The sequence below is a fragment of the Canis lupus genome, chromosome 14, assembly GCF_048164855.1.
Source record: "Canis lupus baileyi chromosome 14, mCanLup2.hap1, whole genome shotgun sequence".
NCBI classification, from domain to species: domain Eukaryota; kingdom Metazoa; phylum Chordata; class Mammalia; order Carnivora; family Canidae; genus Canis; species Canis lupus.
In genome coordinates, this window is record NC_132851.1 from 57,575,032 (window position 1) to 57,600,673 (window position 25,642).

The 25,642-nt window shown below is 34.8% G+C and overlaps 2 long non-coding RNA genes across 3 annotated transcripts in view; both read left to right on the forward strand.

The window, feature by feature from the left end:
* The window catches only part of LOC140604141 (uncharacterized), a 67,395-nt gene extending 44,584 nt beyond the window's left edge, over nt 1-22,811 (forward strand). The window contains exons 2-4 of one of the 2 annotated variants that reach the window (XR_012007170.1): nt 6,175-6,230; nt 17,859-18,181; nt 20,234-22,811. This is a non-coding gene — a long non-coding RNA (uncharacterized lncRNA). Of the gene's footprint in view, nt 1-6,174; nt 6,231-17,858; nt 19,651-20,233 lie in introns of those variants that run through there. The other variant, XR_012007169.1, reaches the window with a different exon arrangement.
* LOC140604142 (uncharacterized) lies at nt 1,239-3,228 on the forward strand. Its single transcript, XR_012007171.1, has 2 exons — nt 1,239-2,510; nt 2,723-3,228. It is a non-coding gene; the product is annotated as an uncharacterized lncRNA (long non-coding RNA).
* Nucleotides 22,812-25,642: the final 2,831 nt, after the last annotated feature.

The following is a 25,642-nucleotide window of genomic DNA, read 5'->3' on the forward strand; positions in this document are numbered from 1 at the left end:
CTGTGGACAAGTATCCCTTTAAAAAGGGAAGGAGTTTGGAAGCAAACTGTCAGACTCCTCAGACCTGACTTCTTTATGTCAGACCACCTAAAAAAGGCAACTATCACTAAAAGCCCTGCCAGAATGATCCTGGAACAGAACTGAGATCCTTCACTGCTTGAACATAAGAAACAGTATGTGCTGAGAGCTGACCAGGACTTCAGACCAAGGCCTTATCTCAACTGTGGGACCACAGACTGACTTCCTGCACCTTCCTGTAATCCTGTATGTTGGGTGGCTTGTCTTCTGTCCTGCTTTGTGTGCTGTATAAGAAACCAAGTTTAATCACATGGTGAATTGTCATTGAGTTTGGAATCCTGAACCTGCTTTACAACTTCGCTTTATGATTGAATAGAGCTGACATTGTGGAAAGGCACAACGGGTTCATGGGCCTTCACAGCATGCTCATGACAATCTTCATCAGTCCCTCCTTTGGTAAGCATCCTGCTTCCATTCTTGCAGGGCATGCTACTCAGGAGGTGTGGTGTTTCAGCTATCAAGGAATGCTAGCTTTCACAGTCAGGATTGTGGGGACCCGTGTCCAGTCCCTGTTCTGTCTCTCCTTTATCCCTAACTTTCTTTCTGATCTCATCTCCCACCATCCTCTGCAATGGTTTATATTGCTCTTAACCACACTGTAAACCACGTTGATAGTCCTATATGAAATTTCACCACCCTCTGTGCTCTCTCTCACTTTACTTTTTCATACTTATTATCACTTTTTGCAATATAATATTTATTTGTTCATTTGTTTGTTTATTGTTACTCTTTCTTCCCCCATAAAAATGTCTGTCATCTCCATGAAAGCATATAGCCTGTTTTGTCAACTCTTCTATCCTAACACCTGAAGGAGTTTCAGTAAGTATTGGCAAATGAACGAATGTATCTCCTTACCTCCCTACAGAATCTTTAGTATAAAACAAACATTCATATTGGTGTCCCAAAATTGGATGTCCCTTGGGAATAAAATGAAGCTTTAGTAGTGCCTTAAATAAATGTAGGGCAGCATCAGCTCAGCCGCCTCAATGGTAATCACTGAACTAGTCAATTACCCTGGGAAAGCAGAAGAACAGCTCAAAGTGTTTATATTCTTGTACTGGGCAGGTAGAGGAAAAAGAAACTGAGAAATTCTGTGTACTCATTACTTATTAAAATGATGGCTATATACAATAAAAGAGTTTGGTTAAGTCCTATACTTTGGAAACCATATAATACTATTCAAGCATGTGGCTTTACGGTGATCTGATGTAACCGAAAGATAGAAACTAAGAGGACCAGATGGACTAATGTAGGAGAACTGTTCATCAAAAATTTCCTTTCTCTCTGGTACACTTTTATCAGATGTCGAAAAACAAATGATCCGAGGTAGGAAATGCCACATAGCATGTGGAATTCTCTCTACGTATATTCAGAGAGCAATCATTTCTGGCTCATTCCAGTCTATTCTAAAAACTCTACAAATTGGCTAAGACCAATATTTAATTCCCGACTACCTTTGCTACTTTTCTTTAGGACTCTTAAAAAGTTTAATTTTTTCCAGGATAATTATAATAAATCTGGTCAATATTTTCCTAACTGTAGAAGAGCAAATTTGCTAGTGGAAATACAGAAGACTGAGGGAATTCGATTTTCTCCTTCAAGCCACTAAAATGTCTGTCATTCAGTAAGAATGAAATGAGAACAACTAAAAAGGAAAAAAAAAAGACACTTTGTTTAGGCCATTCCACTAAATCATTGGTTTTAAATAAAGTGCAAAAACGGTGGGCCTGGGTGGCTCAATTGGCTAAGTGGCTGCCTTCAGCTCAGGGTAGGATCCCAGGGTCCTGAGATCTAGGGAGCCCTATGTTCAGCTCCCTGCTCAGTGGGGAGTCTGCTTCTCCCTCTGCATATCCCCCTGCTCATGCTGTCTCTCACACTCAAATAAATAAGTAAAATCTTTCTTTAAAAATGCAAAAATGTCTAATTGCTCTAGACCATTAGATCTTAACTGGTATGGTATTTTAGAACAAATTTGAGAGAGCCCCTTAATTCACTTCTAAATCTAAAGCCTAAACCAAAGAAACTTTGACGTGTGAATTTTTCTATTTCTTATTCTATCCACATAGATAATAGCAAGATTTATCAATACCTAGTGCTTTAAACAGCATGTTGAATGTTGATTGAATGAGGAAAGTCAGTGCATGATTTAATGACTGCACATATTAAGAAAGGGATATATTTTAACCTGCATTCTACTTACATTGATAGGAACATTAAAAAGTTAAGAAATTGATGATATCTTTTTAGATGAAACATCAAAGATACAACACATGAAAGAAATAATTGATAAGCAGACTTTATTAAAATTAAAAACTTTTGCTCTGCCAAAGACAGTATCAAGAGAATGAAAGGTACGCCACAGGCTGGGAGAAAATATTTGCAAAAGACACATCAGATGGAGGCTGTTTGCAGAATATACAAAGAACTCTTAAGTATCAATAATAAAAATCATATGGGTTTCTTTTTTTTTCTTTTTTTTTTTTATTTATGATAGTCACACAGAGAGAGAGAGAGAGAGAGGCAGAGACACAGGCAGAGGGAGAAGCAGGCTCCATGCACCGGGAGCCCGACGTGGGATTCGATCCCGAGTCTCCAGGATCGCGCCCTGGGCCAAAGGCAGGCGCCCAACCGCTGCGCCACCCAGGGATCCCCAATAATAAAAATCAAACAACCGATTAAAAAATGGACCAAAGACCTTCCTACAGACACCTCACCAAAGAAGAAATATAGGAGGCAAATAAACACGAAAAGACACTTCATATTGTATGTTATTAAGGAAATACAAAATAAAACAAACAAAACAACAATGAGGTATCGCTATACACTTATTAGATTGGCCAGAATCTATAAACTGACAGCTTTGAATTCTAGCCAGGATGTGGAGCAACAAGAATTCACTGCTGGTGGAAATGCAAAATATTACAGTCATAGTTTGGCAGTTTCTTATAAACCTAAATATAGGGCAGCCCAGGTAGCTCAGTGGTTTAGCGCTGCCTTCAGCCCAGGGCATGGTCCTGGAGACTCAGGATCAAATCCCATGTCGGACTCCCTGCATGGAGCCTGCTTCTCCCTCTGCCTGTGTCTCTGCCTCTCTCTCTGTGTCTCTCATAAATAAATAAATAAAATCTAAAAGTAAAAAAAAAAAAAAAACTAAATATACTCTTGCCATATGATCTGATAATCACATTTATTGGTTTTAAGCCAAAGGAGGTGAGATGACCACCCAAAACCTTGCACATAGATGTTTACAGTAGTTTTGTTCACAATTGTCCAAAGTTGGAAGCATCCTCGTTGTTCTTCAGCAGTTGGATGGATAAACTGTGGTACCTCCAGACCATAGAATATTACTCAGTACTGAAAAGAGATGAGCTATCAAGCCATGAAAAAACATATAGAAATCTTTAATGTATATGACTGAGTAAAAAAAAGCCAATTTGAAAAAAACTACATACTACATGATTTCAACTACGTTTTATCTGGAAAAGGCAAAACTATGCAGACAACAAAAAGGTCACTGACTACCAGGGCTGAAATGATAAGGAGTGATGAATAGACAGAGCCCATTGGATTTTTAAGGCAATGAAAATACTCTGTATAATATCAGAATGCCATTTTGCATTTGTCCAAACCCTTAGAATGTACAACATCGAAAGTGAACTCTAAGGTAAACTATGGACTTCAGGTGACTTTAGTATGTCGGTGTAGGTTCATTCATCGCAAAAAAACACTTACCATTCTAGCTGATAATGGGGTAGGTCATGCATGTATAAGGTACGGGATATTTGGGAAATCTCTGTACCTTCCTCTCGATTTTGATGAAAACCTAAAACTGCTCTAAAACAAGAATAGTCTTTAAAAATATAAACTGAAATATGGTCTGAAAAAAAGCATTAAGAGAGCATTGGACTCATTTGAAAAACTGAAACTAAAACAAAAGTGAACATTTTGAATTTTATTGAATTTTATTGAGTTAAGTGAATAAAGAGATCTGACCTGATACTTCAACTGAGATCTCTAATATTTTTATAGGAGAACCTAAGTGCAAGTGGTTTTCAAATTTCAAGTTATCAAATTTCCATTATGATCATGTGTCATAAGAAAAAATTGAAAAATTTCAAGAGTGAACTGAATCAGTAATATTTCTTAAAAATGTGATCAATTGATCACATGTATAACTTATGAGGTAACACTTTCAAAAATGCTGACTTTTAGTCCAATTCTACTTCTCAATGTCCCTATTTTTTTTTAAGATTTATTTACCCATTTAGAGAGAGAGAGAGAGATACAGAGAGAGAGAGAGAGAGAGAGAGCACCAGCAGGAGGACAGAGGGAGTGAGAATCCCAAGCAGATTCCATGCTGAGCATAGAGCCAGACTGAGGTGGGGCTCAATCTTACCACCCTGAGATCAGAAGTTGGACAGTCAACCAACTGTGCCACCCAGATGTCCCATGATGTCTCTGTTTATGTTAAAGGAACAGAAGTAAAACTATACTTCATAGTCCATAAAATTTAGCATGTACATCAATAAAGTATGGCACTCATTAATTTTTTCTCACAGTACCAATGGACTGCCTAAAAAAGATGAAGTAAAAAAAATAAGTGCCAGAGGAAGATCATTCCTGTTTATGAAGTTCCTGGAAAGTAAGTTATTTACACAGTAAATGACTATAGAATGGTCATCTTAACTACACAGAGAGTTAAGGATCTCATTACCCCCATTTTGAGACTTCTACATTTATATTTACAGAGTTGTCTCAGGAGTTGGAATTAATAAGAAAACAAAGTGCTTTGATTTGTTTTGCATATCTCTTAGACTTGAATACAAAAGCTAAACAGATCTGTCAAAAAATCTAAACTCAATAGTCATTAGGGCTCTTTGATAATTTAGTGCCTTCCATAAGATAGTATAATGGGTCTACTAATAAATAGGTAAAAGAAAAATGTGAAAAGCATCTAATTATGATCAAAATTAGCCTTATATAAATCTCCCATTATCTAATATCAGTAAGAGAAGAGGAAATTTGGAATGAAAACAGTTTTAGGGATCCCTGGGTGGCGCAGCAGTTTAGCGCCTGCCTTTGGCCCAGGGCGTGATCCTGGAGACCCGGGATCGAATCCCACATCGGGCTCCCGGTGCATGGAGCCTGCTTCTCCCTCTGCCTGTGTCTCTGCCTCTCTCTCTCTCTCTCTCTCTCTCACTGTGTGCCTATCATAAATAAATAAAATTTAAAAAAAAAGAAAAAGAAAAAAAAAGAAAACAGTTTTATGTAAATCACCAAAGGGTATTGTGAAACTTTATGACTTGAGGCATTTCTCTCAGTAAAAGGAGTAGCATATCATACTGATTTTTTGATTGAGCTATTTGACAGGCTAGATGGCAAGTCACAGCTGAAAAGACAGCTGGTGTTAGGCATTATCCATCATTCATATGACAAAAAATATTGTGAGCTTAACTTTGCAATGCTCAAGCACATGCTGATCAGGTTCTGTATCTAACACTGTATCAGAAAATAGAAGAGGGTGTTTTCATGGAATAAAATAGTGTATGTCCACATCACAGATGGGATACTTTGAGTTAGATTGTCAGAATCAAGCTTTCTTCAATGACTTGACTAATGTTGACAACCAATCGAATAATTCAGCCACTATTTAATATGAATGAGGATATAATATTGAGATATCCAATTTAATTGATTTAATTAGCATGATGATTGTCAATTTTTCACCACAGTTTGTTACTTTATGTGGCAATGATGACTCTATGAACACTAATTTCTGAATCATGAAAATGAAAACATGTATAAAAAAGAGAGTTGTTGATATGTAATACCATTTTTACTAAAATTGATAATCATTTTTTTACACTTTCCTTGAGTTTTAATATTATATTCACTGATTAATTTTCTTCCTTTATTTCTAACAGATGTCAGAATGCAGAGAATATTTTAGGAAAAAAAATATTTTAAGGACTGTTAGGTATTTTTACCTAGAATAGAATGAAATCAGATCTATAACAGATACGAATGTTGTTTATAAAGTAAATTTAAAACAAAAAAAATGCGGTGTATTATGTTTTTTTTCTTTTCTTTCTGCAGGTTACCCTTAATGCAGTTTTCAAGCACAAAAAAAGATAAAAACAATTGACGGCCTTGTAAGTTGAGTTTTTTATAGATAGATAAGAAGCTGTCATGGATTGTCATATATTGTCAAAACTTAGAAAAAATAGAACCTTTTTTATGCCAGATGTGGTGATATAATTTGAATCACATATGGAAAAAAGGTAGTATGTAACATTTCAGTGGAAAAAAAAAAGCATTCATTTTGTAACTGAACTTTATTCACATTTTAGTCAATATTTAATACACTACTACTTGACATTAATTATAAATCTTTTCGTTATTTAAAAGCACTTGCAATCAATACATCTATACTTAGTATGTAAATATTATTGTTTACAAGTCTAAAGAGACTACCACTTAAGTGTGCAGATTAGATGATTGACAAATGTATGTAACTATGACAGAGAAATTAATATTTTTATAATTAGTAAGACTATGATAACACTAATTTCCAATTCCTAGGAATTGCTAGTGCACATTCAAAACATGGGTATTTGTGGTTGAATTATAGTTAGTTTTAGAGACTGTTAAATTAATCAAATCTATTTTTACACTAGAAGTCTGGGAGGTTTTGAAATAATATTAGAAATTGTTATTTAATTGTAACAGTCTTTATATTTCTTTCTTTCCTACAGTCTTAATATTTGCAATTCGCTTGTTTCATTTTCATGTGCATGGAGACAGTGTTCCCCTCTAATGAAAGTATCAGAGAACCAGTTTTGGGGCCTGTAGACAGATGTCAAAGTTCATTTGGACTGAAATGTGCACAGACCTCATTAATGACATCCTAATGAATTTTAGTGTGATGCAATTTCCTCTAGGCAAGCTGCACAACAGTAAAAGGGTTTTGGGAATCCTGAAAGACACATCCTTCATCTCACTGAATTCCACTTCTGTACTATATGAAACCTTATTGTTATTTTTTAATTCCTTTTCACTCTTCATAGACATCAGAAATGAGTAAAACATTCCAGTAATAAATGTGGCTTAACAATCAATAGTATTTATCTTAAATTATTCTACCAGTTGTTTGCTTAAAGTGTTATTCCTCTTTTGTAGTTGCTGTTTTTATTATTGTTGTTGAACTCATAAATTCCTTGCATTTCTTCTGTCATTATCAAACTGCACTAATTGAGTCTCAAAATTATAACACCTTGGAACTAAAGAGAGAAATAATTAATGAGGTTTTTAACTTCTTTAAAAGATTTTATTTATTTATTTATTTATTTATTTATTTGAGACACAGACAGAGGCAGAGACATAGGCAGAGGGAAAAGCAGGCTCCGTGTGGGGAACCTGATGTGGGACTCAAACCCAGGACACTGGGATCAGGACCCATGCTAAAGTCAGATGCTCAACTACTGAGCCATCCAGGTGCCCTGAAGTTTTTAACTTTCAAAATAATTTTAAATTAGTTTTAACTTAGAGAAAAGTAGTAGCAAGCATAGGACAAAGAATTCCTGAATACTTTTCAAGATTTACTTGTAAATACTTTGCTGTGAATTATTCTCAATCTATCGCTCTTTCTCTTCTCCCATATTATGTGCCCATGCACATATGTGTACGTATAGATACATATGTAAATTTTACCATTATTTTCAGAACCACTTGATAATAACTTGCAAACATCAGGACACTTTTTGTTTAAATATGTCAATATATATCCTATGATAAAAACAGGAAATTTGACATTGCTGCAATGCTATTATCCAACCTACAACTTTACTCATATTTTGCCAAATCTCCCCAAGAGTTTCCTCTTAGAATTTTTCTGGTCCAAGATCACACATCTCATTTTCTTTTCATGTCTCTTTTGTTTGCTTTAATCTGGGCTAATTCATCTGTAAGTTTTTGTCTTTCAAAACTTTGATATTTTGAAGACCATAGGCCATTTATTTGCTTAATGTCCTTTAGTCTTTATCATTTAGTTTAGAACATGCATTTTGGACAATGATATTATCTAAGTTCTCCTTCTTTAGTGCAACATATCAAGAGGCAGATATCAGTTTGTCCCATATTAGTGATGTAAAATTTGATCATTTGTTTAAGTAGTAACCTTCAGATCACTCTATTGTTAATTGTGTAACAAGTAAGAAATAGGAATGAAGTTCTACTTTAAGACAAAGTGAATATCTTGTTCAGCATCAAAATCTCATCCTTTAGTTTTAACATCCATTCTTCCATAATTCATTGTTTTGGGTGTTGCATAGTGATGATTATTCCCTTTACCTTTGTTAATATTTTACTGTAGGGAAGATATTTCCCTTCATTCCTATGTTTTTTTTTTTAATTTGGTATGGAGGACTCAAGGAATATTTGATGGATCGTAATCCATTACAATAATGTTGATTTCCAAATTATTTGGGTTCATTCCCAAATTATTCTGTTAGTAGATGTAAACCCATTTAAGCTAGCTTCCTTGAATTTTTGACACATTCTTATATATTTTTTTTAGTGCATCCTGACTTTTGGCCATAAAAAGAAAATCTAAATGTATGTATGGACTTTTTCTGCCATAGCCCTGGAATTACCACTTTCTCTAGGAATCATGATTCTATTTATTGGAGAATGCTACTTAGAAATTAAAATTATTTCAAATTAATCTAATTTTAAAACTACAATGAGATACCACCTCACACCTATCAGAATGGCTGAAATTAACAACACAGCAAATAACAGATATTCATGAGTATGTGGGGGAAAAGGGAACCCTCTTGCAGTGTTGGTGGGAATGCAAACTGGCGCAGCCACTCTGGAAAGCAGTATGGAGTTTCCTCAAAAACTTAAAAATAGAACTATCTTATGATCCAACAATTGTACTGATAGGTGTTTACCCGAAGGAAACATAAATCCTGATTTGAGGAGTTACATACATCTGAATGTTTATAGCAGCATTATCGACAATAGCCAAATTATGGAAAGATCCTAAGTATCCATTAACTGATGAATGGATGAAGAAGATATATGTATATACGGCTGAGTTTCTCTCTCTCTGTCTGTCTCTTTCTACATATAGAGACAGAGAGAGAGACAGAGAGACAGAGAAAGAAACAGAGAATGAAATCAATGAAATCATGCCATTTGCAATGACATGCAGTGTCATGAGTGAATAATAAATTTTATTGAGTTAAGTCGTTAAGAATTGTGAGTTTATCTATTATGTCAACATATCCAGGAGTATCCTGGCTAATACAGAAATAGCTATCAGGCTAAGGGTGCTGTTTTTACTAAAGCCTAAAACACTTAGCATTAGTTTAGCATTTCGGCAGTGGGTGCCTAAGAAATAAATACCAGAGGCTAGAAACTTTATGATCCGTGTTATACAATGGCAAAACATTTGCTGAAACTGTCATCTACAATAATTTCAGAGACAGAAAAATGTGCTTGCTTGCCTGACAGCTCTAAGAGAAGAGTTAGAAAATAGAAATTTTAAGTACTGTGTGTTGGCTACTAAAGTTTATTACTCACTCATGGCACTGTCCAAATAACAGTCATTTGCTCTCCACTCCCACTTCAAACATCCCTTCTGAAATTGATGACAAGCAGATCTGAGTACCTCATTATGGTCTTTCTGTGATCTTGCATTTCTTCTCTTCCAGAATTATGAATAAGATAGAGAGAGAAGAAATAGATTATATGGAGTCTTTCAGAGTCTAGCTTAAGGATTGGAGCACACCATTTCCTTTAATATCTCATTGAATAGAATTCTTCACATAAAAATATTTAGCAAGAGTGTGGGGAATATAGTGTTTAGGTATTTCCAAGAGAAAAGGAAAAACCGCTTGGTGAATAGGTATCATAGGTTTCTGTTACATAAAAGTAAGGGAAAATATACTTTAAAATCTGAGTATTTTAAACAGGAGAGCATTGCAAAGGAGAGATTTAAGATGGAAGAAACTAGAAATGACATCTGTTTGTGCCATTATACATATCTAGATAAAAAAAGAAATAAAGTTGAAATATGGAGAGTAAATACCAGGTATCAGAAATATCATCGAAGGATAATTATTATCTTAGAAGACTGAATGAAAAATGATGGAATTAGAAATACATTTTCAGATTTCTCACTTTGAAGACAAGGTGAGTAGTTTGCCATGGCCATATATATAATATTTTTTATTTATATATTAGTGAAAGCCTGAAAAATGGATGAAATCTACTTACTCTTTTTTCATTTATTTATTCATCAAATATATACTTAGCGTTGAGTTCCAGGTATGATACATGATACAAAAGATTAAAAAATACAAGAAACCGAATCCCCAACATGTAGAATCTCATCTCTACTATTACAATAACAATTGTTTAAAAATTAAAATCCAATATGATAAATAAACCTAGAAAGGCATTATTATTGCATTAACACTGGATGATTATACATCAGATTATTCTTAACGTTGGTTTTCACTATGAGATGATTATACATGGGTTTGATTTTTTTTAATTTATGTCTTCTATTATTTAAAGCTTATTTTTTTAAGATTTTATTTATTTATTCATGAGAGACACACAGAGAGAGGCAGAGACACAGGCAGAGGGAGAAGCAGGCTCCATGCAGGGAGCTCCATGTGGGACTTGATCCCGGGACTCCAGGATCACGCCCTGGACTGAAGGCAGGTGCTTAACCACTGAGCAACCCGGGCTGCCCAGTTTATGTCTTCTAAATTAACAACAGTGAAATATGTAACAAAATAAAGGCATCTGATAAAGTCAAATGGAGTTATTCGATTGCTGAGTACTTTGGGGTAACTTTAATTTTTTTTCTGACATTTTTCATGCAATAGAAACTAAGAGTAAAGAGATTTTTTTTTTTCAAAGACAATTCAAGCAGTAAAGCTTACCAGATATAAAGCAAGGACCCTAGGAAACTCCAAGATTTATGAGTAGGAAAAAGAGATAAAGAAGGTGGAATCTACAAAAGTGGTCAACAATTATATGTCCATTGATTGACTTTTGAAAGAACTGCACTCTAGTGAAACATAGACTAATCAGCTGAGGCCTAAGCTGAAAATGAGAAAGAGTTGCAGTTCATAAAGATTACTCAATTTGGTGGAAAAAATTAAATACATATGTAACTGTTTTTTTTATTGCAATGAATACTTAAAACAGGTAATGGTATAGGTAATGCATTTGCTTACTTATAACTTTTGTAATATAATATTCTGTTATTAAACATTACATAACATATTTTTGTGAAACAGTGTTAATCATTGTAAAATAATTAATGTTTTCATTAAAATTGTCCTGCATTCTTATTGTTGTTATTGATTTGCTGCTACTTTCTCAGCTTATAACGAAGGTTATAAATTCCTTTGTTAATTCTAATTCAGCTTCTCTTAAATGAAGACATTCATTTTAAGGACTTTCAAGCACTTTTGACAATCTATGGGATAAAACTCTAAACCTCTTTTTTTTTTTTTTTTTTTTTTTTAAACTCTAAACTTCTAATCTGTAGCCTTTCCTTCTTTTGATCTCCCTAATGGAAAACCATGATGTATGTCACTGACACTCTGAAACTTATCAGAGTAAAATAGGGCAAAACACCTTCCCTATCAAATTAATGGTGTGCACTACACTGACATTGAGACAAGGTGTCTCTCAACAGATTCCTTATGTTTTCTTTCCACATCGAGGAGTTTATTTAGCAGATAAAAACCTGCCACAAAGTGTTAGTAAAAGAACAGTACACAAGAAACTCTGAAGAGGAGAAAATACTCTCAGATCATAGTGCTAGTATTCCATAAAAAGTATTTCCCTTTATAATTGAGAAGGAGTCAAATGCTTGAAAATAACTGAGCACACACTATAAGAGCCTTTCTTTAACAGTCAGAAAGATAGTAAGAAAGTAAATTGTAGGGATGCCTGGCTGGCTTGGTTGGCAGATCATGTGACTTGATCTTGGGGTCATTAGTTCAAGCCCCATATTGAGTGTAGACATTACTTTAAAAAAAAAAGAAAAAAGAAAGTGAATTCTAGTGAGTCTGGATTTGTCTTTGAAATAAATTTCTCTGATATAAAGAACAAAAAATTTATTGTTAAATAATTTATTATACAAAATGGAAGTTCACTAAATGGCTCAATCAACTCTATAATATGTTGCCTACTTTATTTTTTAGTTTTAATTTTGATTCCTATCATAAACCACCCTAAATTATATTTATTTTTCAGGAATTTTTATAAGGATATCTAATTTACTGATTAAAACCATAAAGTTAATTTTTTCTCTAATCCATTGAATAACAAATTAAGGTTTATATAAAATGTCATCAAGTTTAGCCCATTTTAGTTTTATCATAAGTCATAAATTGAGCTTTTTATCTGATATAAAAGAGGAACTATATATTTTATGATTTAATGTGATAAATACAACCATTAATGAAACACTCAAAAGTAGTTTATTAGAAATTAAATTTGTGCTCTAACTTATCAGATTATATTGATAGAATGATTATTTTTTTAAAGATTTTGTTTATTTACTCATGAGAGACACACAGAGAGCGGCAGAGACATAGGTAGAGGGAGAAGCAGCCCGTGTGGGACTTGATCCCAGGACCACCAGGATTGCAACTTGAACCAAAGGCAGAAGCTCAACTATTGAGCCACCCAGGTGCTCCTGATAGTGTGATTTTTAAAGTCATCCCAGTTCCAGAATATGATTTATGAGTTAATTTACATACATCCTTAAAACCAAGAAACAATACTTAATCCTCTGATCTCTACAAGGGCTATTGTATTTCCCATATAAAATTTATAGATTGGGGGGCGGGGAGGGTTGCCTGGATGTCTCAGTCAACTGAGCATGCAAATCTTGATCTCAGCTCAGGTCTTGATCTCAGGGTCATGAGTTCAAGTCCCATGTTGGGCACTACAAAAAGCAAAAGAGATTTCTATCCTCTACTAGATATCAGAAAGGGAGGGGTGTCAGAATGGAAAAGCTACAGTTATTGGAGCTGGTAAAACAGTAAAGTACAACTTTTTTGTACTAGTACTAAAGTAAAGCAATACTTTAAGCAAGCAAGTTGGACTCTCAATTAGTGTAAAAAATAGTGTCCTTCAAGAAATGGAAATTGAAAAAAACATTTAAAAAATTAATCAAGCATGATGGCCTTTTTTTCCCCAATTGCAAACCCTCCCTCAAAAATTCATAAGTGTTGTACTCAGGTTTTTCATTTATCACCAATATCATTTATAGTAGTTATACAAAGGTTATGTCCATGGAAGCACCTTTCTGTGTTTTTTGGTCATTCATGCTGATCTACTTTTGGTAACCTTTTGGCAAGAGTCTGGGTCATTCTATGTGAAGAATGACTTACAAAAAAGCATACTATTTAAAAAATAATTACTCTAAACCTAATGCCCATTTTTAGTTCTCCTAGTCTTGTAGAGACATTGAAGTCAGTAAAACAAAAAACACATTTTGGTCAACAAAAGTGAAACATCCAGGCCTATCAGACCACTGAAGACCATATCCCACATCTAATCAATGTGTATTTGTGTATAATTCTCACTGAATGACTGTTAACATTTATTCCATGGAAAATTATTGCTTGTATGTACAAGGGAAGGATTACAGCATAAGGCAGTCAGATGTCTTGAGTTAACGCTCTTGCTCCGCCATTAGTAGTTGTGTAGTCTTGGATAATTTATCTTTTTCGTGCCTGCTACTCAATTTCTAAAATAGAGATTACAGCAATGCCTAATTCACTGAGTTCTTTTTTTTAATAAATTTATTTTTTATTGGTGTTCAATTTGTCAAAATACAGAATAACACCCAGTGCTCATCTCGTCAAGTGCCCACTTCAGTGCCCACCACCCAGTCACCCTCCCCCCCCGCCCTCCTCCCCTTCCACAACCCCTAGTTCGTTTCCCAGAGTTAGGAGTCTTTATGTTCTGTCTCCCTTTCTGATATTTCCCACTTATTTTTTCTCCTTTCCCTTTTATTCCCTTTCACTATTTTTTATATTCCCCAAATGGATAATTTATCTTTTTCATGCCTGCTACTCAATTTCTAAGATAGAGATTACAGCAATGCCTAATTCAATGAGTTCTTTTGAAGATTAACTGAAATAATATAAGTAGACTCTTAAAACTATTCCAAAGTTCAAAATAAGCATGCAGCAGATACTGTGGTATATTGTTAACTATTTATCATAATTACAGAGTAAAATTTGTCTTTTTTTTAAGATTTTATTTATTGATTGATTTATTTATGACAGACACACACACAGGGAGAGATAGAGAGAGAGAGAGAGAGAGGCAGAGACACAGGCAGAGAGATAGGCAGAGAGAGAGAAGCAGGCTCCATGCAGGGAGCCCGACGTGGGACTCGATCCCTGGTCTCCAGGATCACACTCTGGGCTGAAGGCGGCACCAAACTGCTGGGCCACCGGGGTTGCCCTAGAATTTGTCTTTATGGTGAGATCTTCATTTGCCTACACAGTACTGTTTATAAATCACAAATTTGCCTTTATTCTCTTAGATAAGAAAGAGAAATTTGTAGGAGGATCCTTGGAAGAATTAGAATTGTCTTGTTTTGCTTTGTTTTTGATTGTCCTAGAAGAGCCAAAGTGTTCAGAAGATAAGTGTTTCTGGGGAGTGAAGAAAAATTTATCTAGATCCAATGACCTAAGGGATCCAAATGAAGTTGTAGCAGACTTTTGGATCTACCATAAGGTTAATTCATGAGATTAAAAAGGGAATGCCATAGACCTTAAAATCAGGTTAGTTACGATAGTATCAAAATCTTTATAAATGGAATGTTTGCAAAATTTTCACATTTTCCTTATTTTAACTTTTCTATCACTATATAATTAAGTCAAAATCTTAGCTTATTTTGTCTTACAAGTTAATTTTTAGTTTTGTTTGAATTATGAAATTGCTTTAGCTATGCTTAAAACGAAACAACAAAATAGATTTTACACCCTTTTACTTTTAAAAAATACTTTATTATTTATGGCATTATTGACATATAATCTACTCTTTTAAAGTACAACTCAGATTTTAGTATATTCACAGTTGTGTAAATATCACTAATATCTAATTTTTAAAGATTATTATCATCACAAAAAGAAACTTCATACCAGTTAGTAGTCACTGCCCATTTTACTCTCCCTTCACCCCTGGAAACCACTAGTCTACTTTCTGTTTTTATGGTTTTGCATATTCTGGACTTGTCACATAAGTGGAATCATAAAATGTGGTCTTTCATGACTAGCTTCTTTCACTTAGCACAATGGCTTAAAAGCTCATCCAATATTATAACATGCATCAGTACCTCATTCTTTTTTATTGCTCAATAATATTCTTTTGCATGACTTTTCTTTGTTTATTTATTGTTTACCCATTCATCATTCCATAGTCATTTGTTTTGTCTTATTTTTGGACACTATGACTAGTGCTGCTCTGAATATTCATGTACAAGTGTTGACCTATGTTTTCACTTCTCTTTGATCTATACCTAAGAGTGGAATTGCTGAGTCTCATGTTAACTATGTTTAACATTGTGAGGAAGGATAGTTTTCCACTGTGGCTACAGCTTACTTTACCAGCAGCAGTTTACAAGGATTCCAATTTCTCAACATTCTTGCCAACATTTATTACTATATGTCTTTTTGGTTACAGCTTTCCAAGTGTATATAAAATGGTATCTCATTGTGGTTTTCATTTGCATTCATCTAATAAGTAATGAAGCTGAACATCTTTTCATGTGCTTATTGATCTTTCATATATCTCCTTTGGAGAAAATGTCTATTGAAAACATTTGCTCATTTTTAAATTGGGTTATCTGTGTTTTAATTGTTGATTTGTAGTATCCTCCTCACTAACAATTTTAATTGGTGTTGGGAGGAACAAGTTTGGTACTAATAATGGAAGTGAAGTAAGAAATCATCTGTGAAGAAAAAGTAAAGTAACTACTACATATTTGACAAATAAATGTGGATAGGAATTAATTTTTTCAACATTTATGGACTACCTTCTAGTTCCGAGATATTGATATAGGCACTCAGCTGACAGTTGTAATTTGCCTTGCAGATCTTATACTGTAGACAAATAAGGAAATCAATTATTGGTATCTCATCTGTTACTGATAAGCACCTAGAAATAAACAAACAAAAAAGTTGTCATGAAAAGGAATATCTGAGTGAGCAGGGAAACTTTTTCTGATGAAATGGCACAGGCCTAGGACCTTAAAATAGCAGCCTTCAAAGGAGCCAACAGAGATGATTGTAGGCAATGGCAACAGTAAGAAAAGACATCAGGACAACAAAATGGTTGCGAGTTTGGGAAGAAAAATAAGAAGGCCAATGTAGCTGGAGTTTAGCGGGAAGTAAAGAAGTTAGGGATGTCTGGGTGGCTCAGTGTCTGGGCATGTGTCTTTGGCTCAGGACATGATCCCGGGGTCCTGGTATTGAATCATTCTTCAGGTTCCCTCACGGAGTCCGCTTCTCCCTCTACCTGTGTCTCTACCTATCTTTCTGTGTCTCTCATGAATAGATAAATAAAATCTTTTAAAAAGAAGTTTTAAAAAATGGTGGTAGAAGACCACATAGCACCTTGTGTGCTATGGTTAGAAATTTAGATTTTCTTCTAAATGTCATGAGAAACTATTAAAAGATTTTAAACAGGAGAGCAAAAGATTTAATTTTCTTTGTAATAAGATCATGTATGTGGTAAATGGTAATGGGAAGACAAAAGTAGAAGCATAGAGGTTGTGTAGGAGATTATATAGCAGTCAGGAGAGAAGATGTTGCCTTGAACTCTGGTGGTGATCACTGTGATGTAACAGTGTGGACAGATTTGGAAGCTATTTTGGAAATAGAGCTAATGGCATTGTTGGACTGGCTGATGAGGAGATTATGAGAATAGTGAAGAAAATGGCAGAATTCTTTCTAGTTGATTTCAATTTTTATGGCTTATAAAACTTCTATCTTTATAAAAAATATATTTTTTAATCTGGGTGAATCCCTACTCGTGCTATTTACTTAATCAGGAAAAGAAAGATCATTATTGTTGATAAATAGTAAGGAAAGTGATTTTCTTCTATGAAACATTTTTTTGACACAATCTTTCAATAAAAAGCCCAACAGGAATTCCAATTGGAAGCCTAGGGATATACAGTCTAGGTAAAAATATTCTAGGCTGGGCACTGGGTGGCTCAGTCAGTTACAGGTCTGCCTTCAGCTCAGGTCATGATCCCAGGGTTCTGGGATCCAGCCCCACATCAGGCACCCTGCTCAGAGGGGCGTTTGTTTCTTCCTCTGTCTCTGCCCCTCCCCTTGCTCACCGCTTTCTTTCCCTCTCTCTCTGTCAAATAAATATATAAAATCTCAAAAACACAGATTCTAGTCTGGAATCTTGGAGAAATTTTGACTTTGCTGTTCTTTTATGCCTCCAACCAACTATAGTTTACCCAAGAAAGTAAAGATGATTTTACCTTAGAACATGAGATATTCAGCAAGACTGTGTAAATGCTTGCATAAATAATAATTAAGAATTAGTCAGCAGCCAGGTTGATGTGTAGATTCTATTTCTGTAATCACTAGATGTTAAGGTACCTTGACTGGTTTTCTATCAAGACTACTACTGGAGAAATAGCACAATGAAAGACTAAGGACAAGGATGTACTGATGTCCCTTAACCCTTCTTTTCTTTGACAACAGCTAATCTAACAAATATCAACAACCAAGTTCAGATTGTCCCAGATGTCCTGAAGTAGCTAACCTCAGGAGAACCTACGTTTACTTGATTTTCATCATTCTCCTTGCTTGCTCGTGACTAGAAGAGAAATTTTATCATGTCAAAGTGTCAGAAATATTCTACAATGATTGCTGCAATCACTGGAAAAAAGAACTCTGGAACCTTGACTACTTTATCATCACACCAGCCACTGAACTCTTTTTTCTTGGATATATTCCTGGTGACAAATACTTAAAACGTCATTTAATGATAGGAAGCAGGTTGTGCAACATTTGTACTGCATCTGGTAAATCTGCCCTAAACTGGAGCATGCGTTTGCTGATGTGTAGAAAGTGTGACCATTTTAACAAGTATCCTTTTATTAAAATTAGTTAGGTTCCTCAAGATTGTTTATTATTTTCCTATCAAATCTGTGAGAAGTAGAGCAAATCCCCATAGTCTGAATGGGGGGGGGGGAGTTGATTAAATATAATATTTAGATCTAATCCTGAAACAGGTGGATCATAAATAGAGTATGGAATATTCAGAATAAAAGAGGGGAATTATACATGAGATTTGGTTCAAGTATTCTGGCATCGTATTCTAATCCTACCCTACCCATGTGGTTTGATTAAATGACTGAATTTACCTAAATTGCCATTAAGCAATCTGCTTGATATATCATGATAGTTCTTTATTCTTCCTCAGATACTTTTACCCATTATGAATACTATAGACATCCCAGGTCTTATTTCTGGGTTGACCAGAGTTGAACTGAATTGTTATCAGGCCACTTGTTCAAAAACAGTTATTCAAGTATTTAAAAAAAAAAAGATGAAAAAATAGGAAAATAGAAAGTTAGTTCTGTTTTCCTTCATACATGTTTTTATGTCCAGTTTATTTTACAAGTTTGATCCCCAGAAGTATAGTTTATTGGCCAGTACTTTTTTATCCTAAGCCATGGAAGCTAGGCAGTAAATACCTTAAGCCAAAAAAAAATATATAATCTGTGTGTTTGAGGCTAGACTGTGTGACTGGGGCTTAGTGGTTCACCTAAATAAATTGCAGGAAAGGCAGTTGCCTGATATTCAAAAACTTGAATACCATCAGGATTCTATCTTCTGACCTTGTTTCTTTCTATACATTGGTTCTATTCACTTCTATTATAGTTTGATCTATGATCATAAGGAAAAATGAGATGAAAATGTAACAAGGGTGAGAGGAGCACATATAGCTATGGGAAATTTAACTACTACAATCCCACTATTTAATTATTAAAACTGAAGAAGTTATTTCTCTCAGCTCTACTTCAAAACAATCCTGAAATAGGATTTTAATTCACCCAGCTTGTTTGCAGCCCTTAGACCAATCTGGATGGCAAATGATTGCAATATCAAGATTGGATTTCCTTGGATCATGTTCCTACAAATTATACCACATTATAGGATGTGGAGAAAATGAATCATATAGGAAGATCTCAGCTCCCACTTGACAAAAGTAATAAAATAGGGTAAAGATAGTTTCTGCAAAAAAAGAGAAACTGGAGTTTCTGATACATAGGTCATTACTAGAGCTGCTATACTGTTACTAGAGCAATTAGAATAACAAATATGCAGTACCCAAAGTGCTGGCTACTGGCAATATGAAGAAAACTCATAGAAGTTGAGTGCTTCAGGAGCATAGATTGCAAAACAAGAGAAAGAAGGGAGAAAGGAAGGAAGGAAGGAAGGAAGGAAGGAAGGAAGGAAGGAAGGAAGGAAAGAAGGAAGGGGAGAAGGAAGGAGGGAAGGAAAGAAGAGATACAAGAAAAAGAAAGAAGAAAGAAAGAAAAAGAAAGAAAGAAAGAAAGAAAGAGAGAGAGAAAGAGAGAAAGAAAGAAAGAAAGAAAGAAAAGAAAGAAAGAAAGAAAGAAAGAGAAAGAAGAAAGAAAGAAAGAAAGAAAGAAAGAAAGAAAGAAAGAAAGAAAGAAGAAAGAAAAAAGAAAAAAGAAAGAAAGAAAGAGAAAGAAAAAGAAGGAAGGAAGGAAGGAAGGAAGGAAGGAAGGAAGGAAGGAAGGAAGGAAGGAAGGAAAAATGGACCAACTTAGAACCCTTCCTTGCAAGTATTAGTCATTTTTATTATTAGATAGTAAATATTGTTAAATTTCATGTATCTCTTAAAGTGTGAGATGATTTAATTCACTTAGAAAAAACTATTTTGCTTCTGTAGTGTTCAAGATACCTAAAGAAATTAGGCAAAGGCAACAATATTTTTCAGACCTACACTTCATTTGAAGTTTCTAAATCTGGTGGACTATACTAATTAACTGCACTCTACAGCTTTTTTGAAAAGTGGAAGATAACTGTATTTTCTTTTACAGATGGGTGACCCAGAGGCAGAGAGCTTAAGTGACTTTGTAAAAAAACATATAGCATCATTCATGTGTAGAAGCAAGCATTGACGCTAAGGATGGACACTCAGCCTGTTTCTTTAACCACCCAGCTAACTGCTACTCCTTAAATAGAAAAGCTAGTGACTCATGCCCTCTGTTTCTTGCTATTTAATTACCTGGAATCAGAATGGGGTCTAAGAACAATTACCTTCTGAATTTATTTTTAAAAGCCTATATTTGAGATGCTTTACAGAAATCTGAATCAAATGTAAAAAGTTCTGTGCTGTGGTTGGGATAAATCTATGTCATTAAGAGAAATAAAGTTTCAGTAATATATGAAAGACAATTTGCACTTGGAAAATGTATGAATGTCCTGAAATTGATTTCACCCACAAAGTACAACCTGTTTCTAAGAAAAACGGTCTTGGAAGAAAAATGTTAGGCACATAAAAAGTGCATTAAAGGTATTTATACAAAAGTAAACTTTAAATGAACTCTTTATAAAACTACAACTACTAGAGCGGACTTGTAAATCAGACCAACATTAAACAACTGCAACAAATGTATGTGTCAATACCGCAGTGGTAGCACTTGGTTTACAGACCCTGAAGCTGTAAGATAGAGTAGAATTCAGGCTGCTGCAGGAACTGGAAACTAGAGGAAGCAGTGACACACAGTTGCAATGAAATGCGTACAAAAGTTTTAAATCTTTTGTTCAGAATTAATTTTCCACTCCAAAATTTAAATGAAGGATCTTCATCTAAAAAGAGAGAAAGTTTACTCTATACGCCATGATTATGTCCTATTTTCTGATCATGAAGAATATTTTTGTTCATTTTTAACTAAGATGTTACTAATAATTCATAAAATTTATGTTTATGGAAATGCCCATAAACAGACACTGATATAAACATGCTAAACATGGCTTTACACTTTAGTGTCTTTCACTATATATACAATGGTAGCAATTACATATGAAAGTGTAAGTACAAAATTAAAATATAATTTTATTTCAATGTGACATAAGCACTATTTTTATATCACTGACTTCCAAAAATATTGATTTTGAATTTACAACCCAAAACTCCTGTGTTCAAATCCACAATCTGCCAATTTCTAGCTCTGCCATCTTGAGCAAAGTAGTGAACTTCCCTGAGACAAAATTTTCTCATAGGGAATATGAAAAAAAAAAAGTTTCAAGGGATTTTCTTTAAAAAATGTGTAAGTAAATGTATATAAGTAGCTACCACAATGCATTGCATATAGTAAACATGTATTGCTCCTAATATGAGTCATGACGACTGTTTTTAGTTGGATTTTCTCATACTTAAATATATGCATTTAAGTACACTGTACTACCTCAATAAGTCCTCTAAATTGTTTTGTATGTGGTACTGGCACAAAAACAGACACATAGATCAATGGAACAGAATAGAGAATCCAGAAGTGGACCCTCAACTTTATGGTCAACTAATATTCGATAAAGGAGGAAAGACTATCCATTGGAAGAAAGACAGTCTCTTCAATACATGGTGCTGGGAAAATTGGACAGCCACATGCAGAAGAATGAAACTAGACCACTCTCTTGCACCACACACAAAGATAAACTCAAAATGGATGAAAGATCTAAATGTGAGACAAGATTCCATCAAAATCCTAGAGGAGAACACAGGCAACACCCTTTTTGAACTCGGCCACAGTAACTTCTTGCAAGATACATCCACGAAGGCAAAAGAAACAAAAGCAAAAATGAACTATTGGGACTTCATCAAGATAAGAAGCTTTTGCACAGCAAAGGATACAGTCAACAAAACTCAGACAACCTACAGAATGGGAGAAGATATTTGCAAATGACCTATCAGTTAAAGGGCTAGTTTCCAAGATCTATAAAGAACTTATTAAACTCAACAGCAAAGAAACAAACAATCCAATCATGAAATGGGCAAAAGACATGAAGAGAAATCTCACAGAGGAAGACATGGACATGGCCAACACGCACATGAGAAAATGCTCTGCATCACTTGCCATCAGGGAAATACAAATCAAAACCACAATGAGATCCCACCTCACCCCAGTGAGAATGGGGAAAATTAACAAGGCAGGAAACCACAAATGTTGGAGAGGATGCGGAGAAAAGGGAACCCTCTTGCACTGTTGGTGGGAATGTGAACTGGTGCAGCCACTCTGGAAAACTGTGTGGAGGTTCCTCAACCAGTTGAAAATAGACCTGCTCTAGGACCCAGCAATTGCACTGTTGGGGATTTACCCCAAAGATACAGATGAAGTGAAACGGCAGCACACCTGCACCCCGATGTTTCTAGCAGCAATGTCCACAATAGCCAAACTGTGGAAGGAGCCTCGGTGTCCATCGAAAGATCATTGGATAAAGAAGATGTGGTTTATGTATACAATGGAATATTCCTCAGCCATTAGAAACGACTAATACCCGCCATTTGCTTCAACGTGGATGGAACTGGAGGGTATTACGCTGAGTGAAATAAGTCAATCAGAGAAGGACAAACATTATATGTTCTCATTCATTTGGGGAATATAGATAATAGTGAAAGGGAATTGAAGGGAAGGGAGAGGAAATGGGTAGGAAATATCAGAAAGGGAGACAGAACATAAAGACTCCTAACTCTGGGAAACGAACTATGGGTGATGGGAGGAAAGGAGGGCGGGGGAGTGGGGGTGAATGGGTGACGGGCACTGAGGGGGGCACTTGACGGGATGAGCACTGGGTGTTATTCTGTACGTTGGCAAATTGAACACCATTAAAAAATAAATTTATTATTAAAAAAATGTTGAATAATAACTAATACCTCCTTTTTATTAAAAAAATAGACTCAGATATCTTTTTTCTAATCTCAAATTTGTAGGAACTAAAAATAAGAAGCTCCAAAAGATAGATTTTCTCACCCTTCTTTTAGGACAGAAGTTTTTGGTTGGGCTTCAGTTGCATGTGTTTGAATTCTATAAATGATGCTTCCCTGATGAAACTGCTTCCATTTAATGTTTCTTAATTTATTTGCATATGATCTTTATAATGAAGATAATAATAGCATCCATAAAGAGATGAGAACAGTTCCTGGCATGTCGACAGTTCCTAAAATAGTTTAGGTATATGTATGTACAACATGGGATAATAATGCTAATAGCATTCCATGATTCCTGTTAGAATGTGGTGGCTGTTATTTTCCTACATGCTTAATTTTATAAAGTAAATCTTAGAATTGCATAACATGAAGAAAGCATGAATTCTGGAGAAATAAAATTCTGAGTTTAGTACTTAGCCATTCCAGCTGTATGGTTTTAAAAATATTTAGTTATTTAGTGATACAAATCTCTGATCTCCAGAGGAATGATGGTGTTCATTATATCTAGTTTATGTTTCTTGCACAGAATAAGTGAAAATGGACCTTACTAATATAGTATTATCCAGTAATAAATATGATCCAGTAATTCCACTACTGGGTACTTACACAAAGAATATACAAACACTAATGAAAAAGACAGACACACCCCATGTTTTCTTTTAAGATTTTATTATTTATTCATGAGAGACACAGAGTAAGAGAGAGGCAGAGACACAGGCAGAGGGAGAAGCAGACTCCATGCAGGGAGCCTGATGTGGGACTTGATTCTGGGACTCAAGAGTCATACCCTGGGCCAAAGGCAGGTGCTAAACCACTGAGCCACCCAGGATCCCCACATCCAGTGTTTATTGCAATATTATTTACAATAGCCAGTTATGGAAGTAACCTAAATGTCCATTGATAGGTGAATGGATAAAGATGTGGCATATATATACAATGGAATATTACTCATCACAAAGAATGAAATCTTGCTATTTGCAACAACATAGATCTAGAGAGTACAACACGAAGCAAAATAAGTCAGAGAAAAACAAACACCATATGACTTCATTCACCTGTGGATTTAAGAAACAAATGAACAAAATAAGAGATACCAACCACAAAACAGATTCTTAACGATAGAAAACAAAGTGTGGGTTACCAGAGGGAAGGAGAGTGGGGATGGCTGAAATAGGTGAAGGGGATTAAGAGTACACTTATCTTGTTGAGCACTGAGTAATGTGGTGTAGAATTGTTGAATCACTATATTGTACATCTGAAACTGTTGTAGCACTGTATGTTAATTACACTGGCTTTAAAATAATATTTTTTATTTTTTTATTAATAAAATAAAATAAATTTAAATAAATAAATTTATTAATTTATTCAAGAGAGACACAGAGAGAAATGCAGAGACAGGCAGAGGGAGAAGCAGGTTCATCATAATTTGCCTTCAGTGTGACAGTTCATACTTGTTGCTCTTCTTTTACAACTTTTCTTCTGTATATTACTATAGACTAAAAGTAGACAGATTGCATCATCTTCCCACCAGTTAACTACAACCCACTTGTTGCTATTTTCAACTTCACAGTATATATTCAAGGCCATCTTCCCATTCTATCTCATTAACAAAGCTCACTGAGAATATGTGATCCTTACAGAATTTGCTCTCTTTCTAAATACTCCTGTTCTCATGTTTTATATATTTGTCATCATTTTTTATGACTGCCTTTTATAAAAAAATCATTCAAAAGTATATTTTTTTCAAGTTTTAATTAATTTTGTTGACGAATTTTTGTGAGTATAATCTTTTCCAAGGAGATTTTAAGCCTTACAGGATGGGAAGTTCACACAACTGAGAAGAGCACTGGATTCAGTGTTGTTACATTAGTGAGACTATGTGGGACTCCCTCACAACTGGGATATCTTACCCAAAGGTTTCTTCAAAGAAACATTCCCTAATATTCTGTTACATAAAGAGAAATCATAAAAATCAGTCTACCTTATAGTTATAGCATTTTTAGTTATAAGAATGCTGAAAGGTTTTTTAGTCATAAAATGATGTTGAATTTCGTCAAATGCTTTTTTTGTATCAATTGAGATTATCATATAATTTTTATCCTATGGATGAGGGGCAGCTGGAAAATGTTCACCTTTAGTCCAGAAGGCTGACCTGTAGCCTGTATATTTTCAATAAGGATTAAATACAATCTAGTTGTTTTGTTTGTAAAGGGTCTTAGTGACTGCCTGTACATCTCACTGATAGTTAATATTGAGCTTTTTGATAGTCCTAATACCTGCTGCTCATCCCCTCTCCCATGAGCAGTAACCATATAACCACTGGCTTCAAACAGCCAAAGTATGGCTCTTTCTGCCCACAGGCCCTGTCCTTTTGCTATAATAAAAGCACCTTTTGCATGAAAAATGTCTCAATAGTTCTTTCTTGACCATTCAATTGTGACCCTACATCACTATGATAGGATTTTTATCTTATTTTTGTCCTTTGTGTGGTATATCATAGTTATTGATTTGCATATGTTCT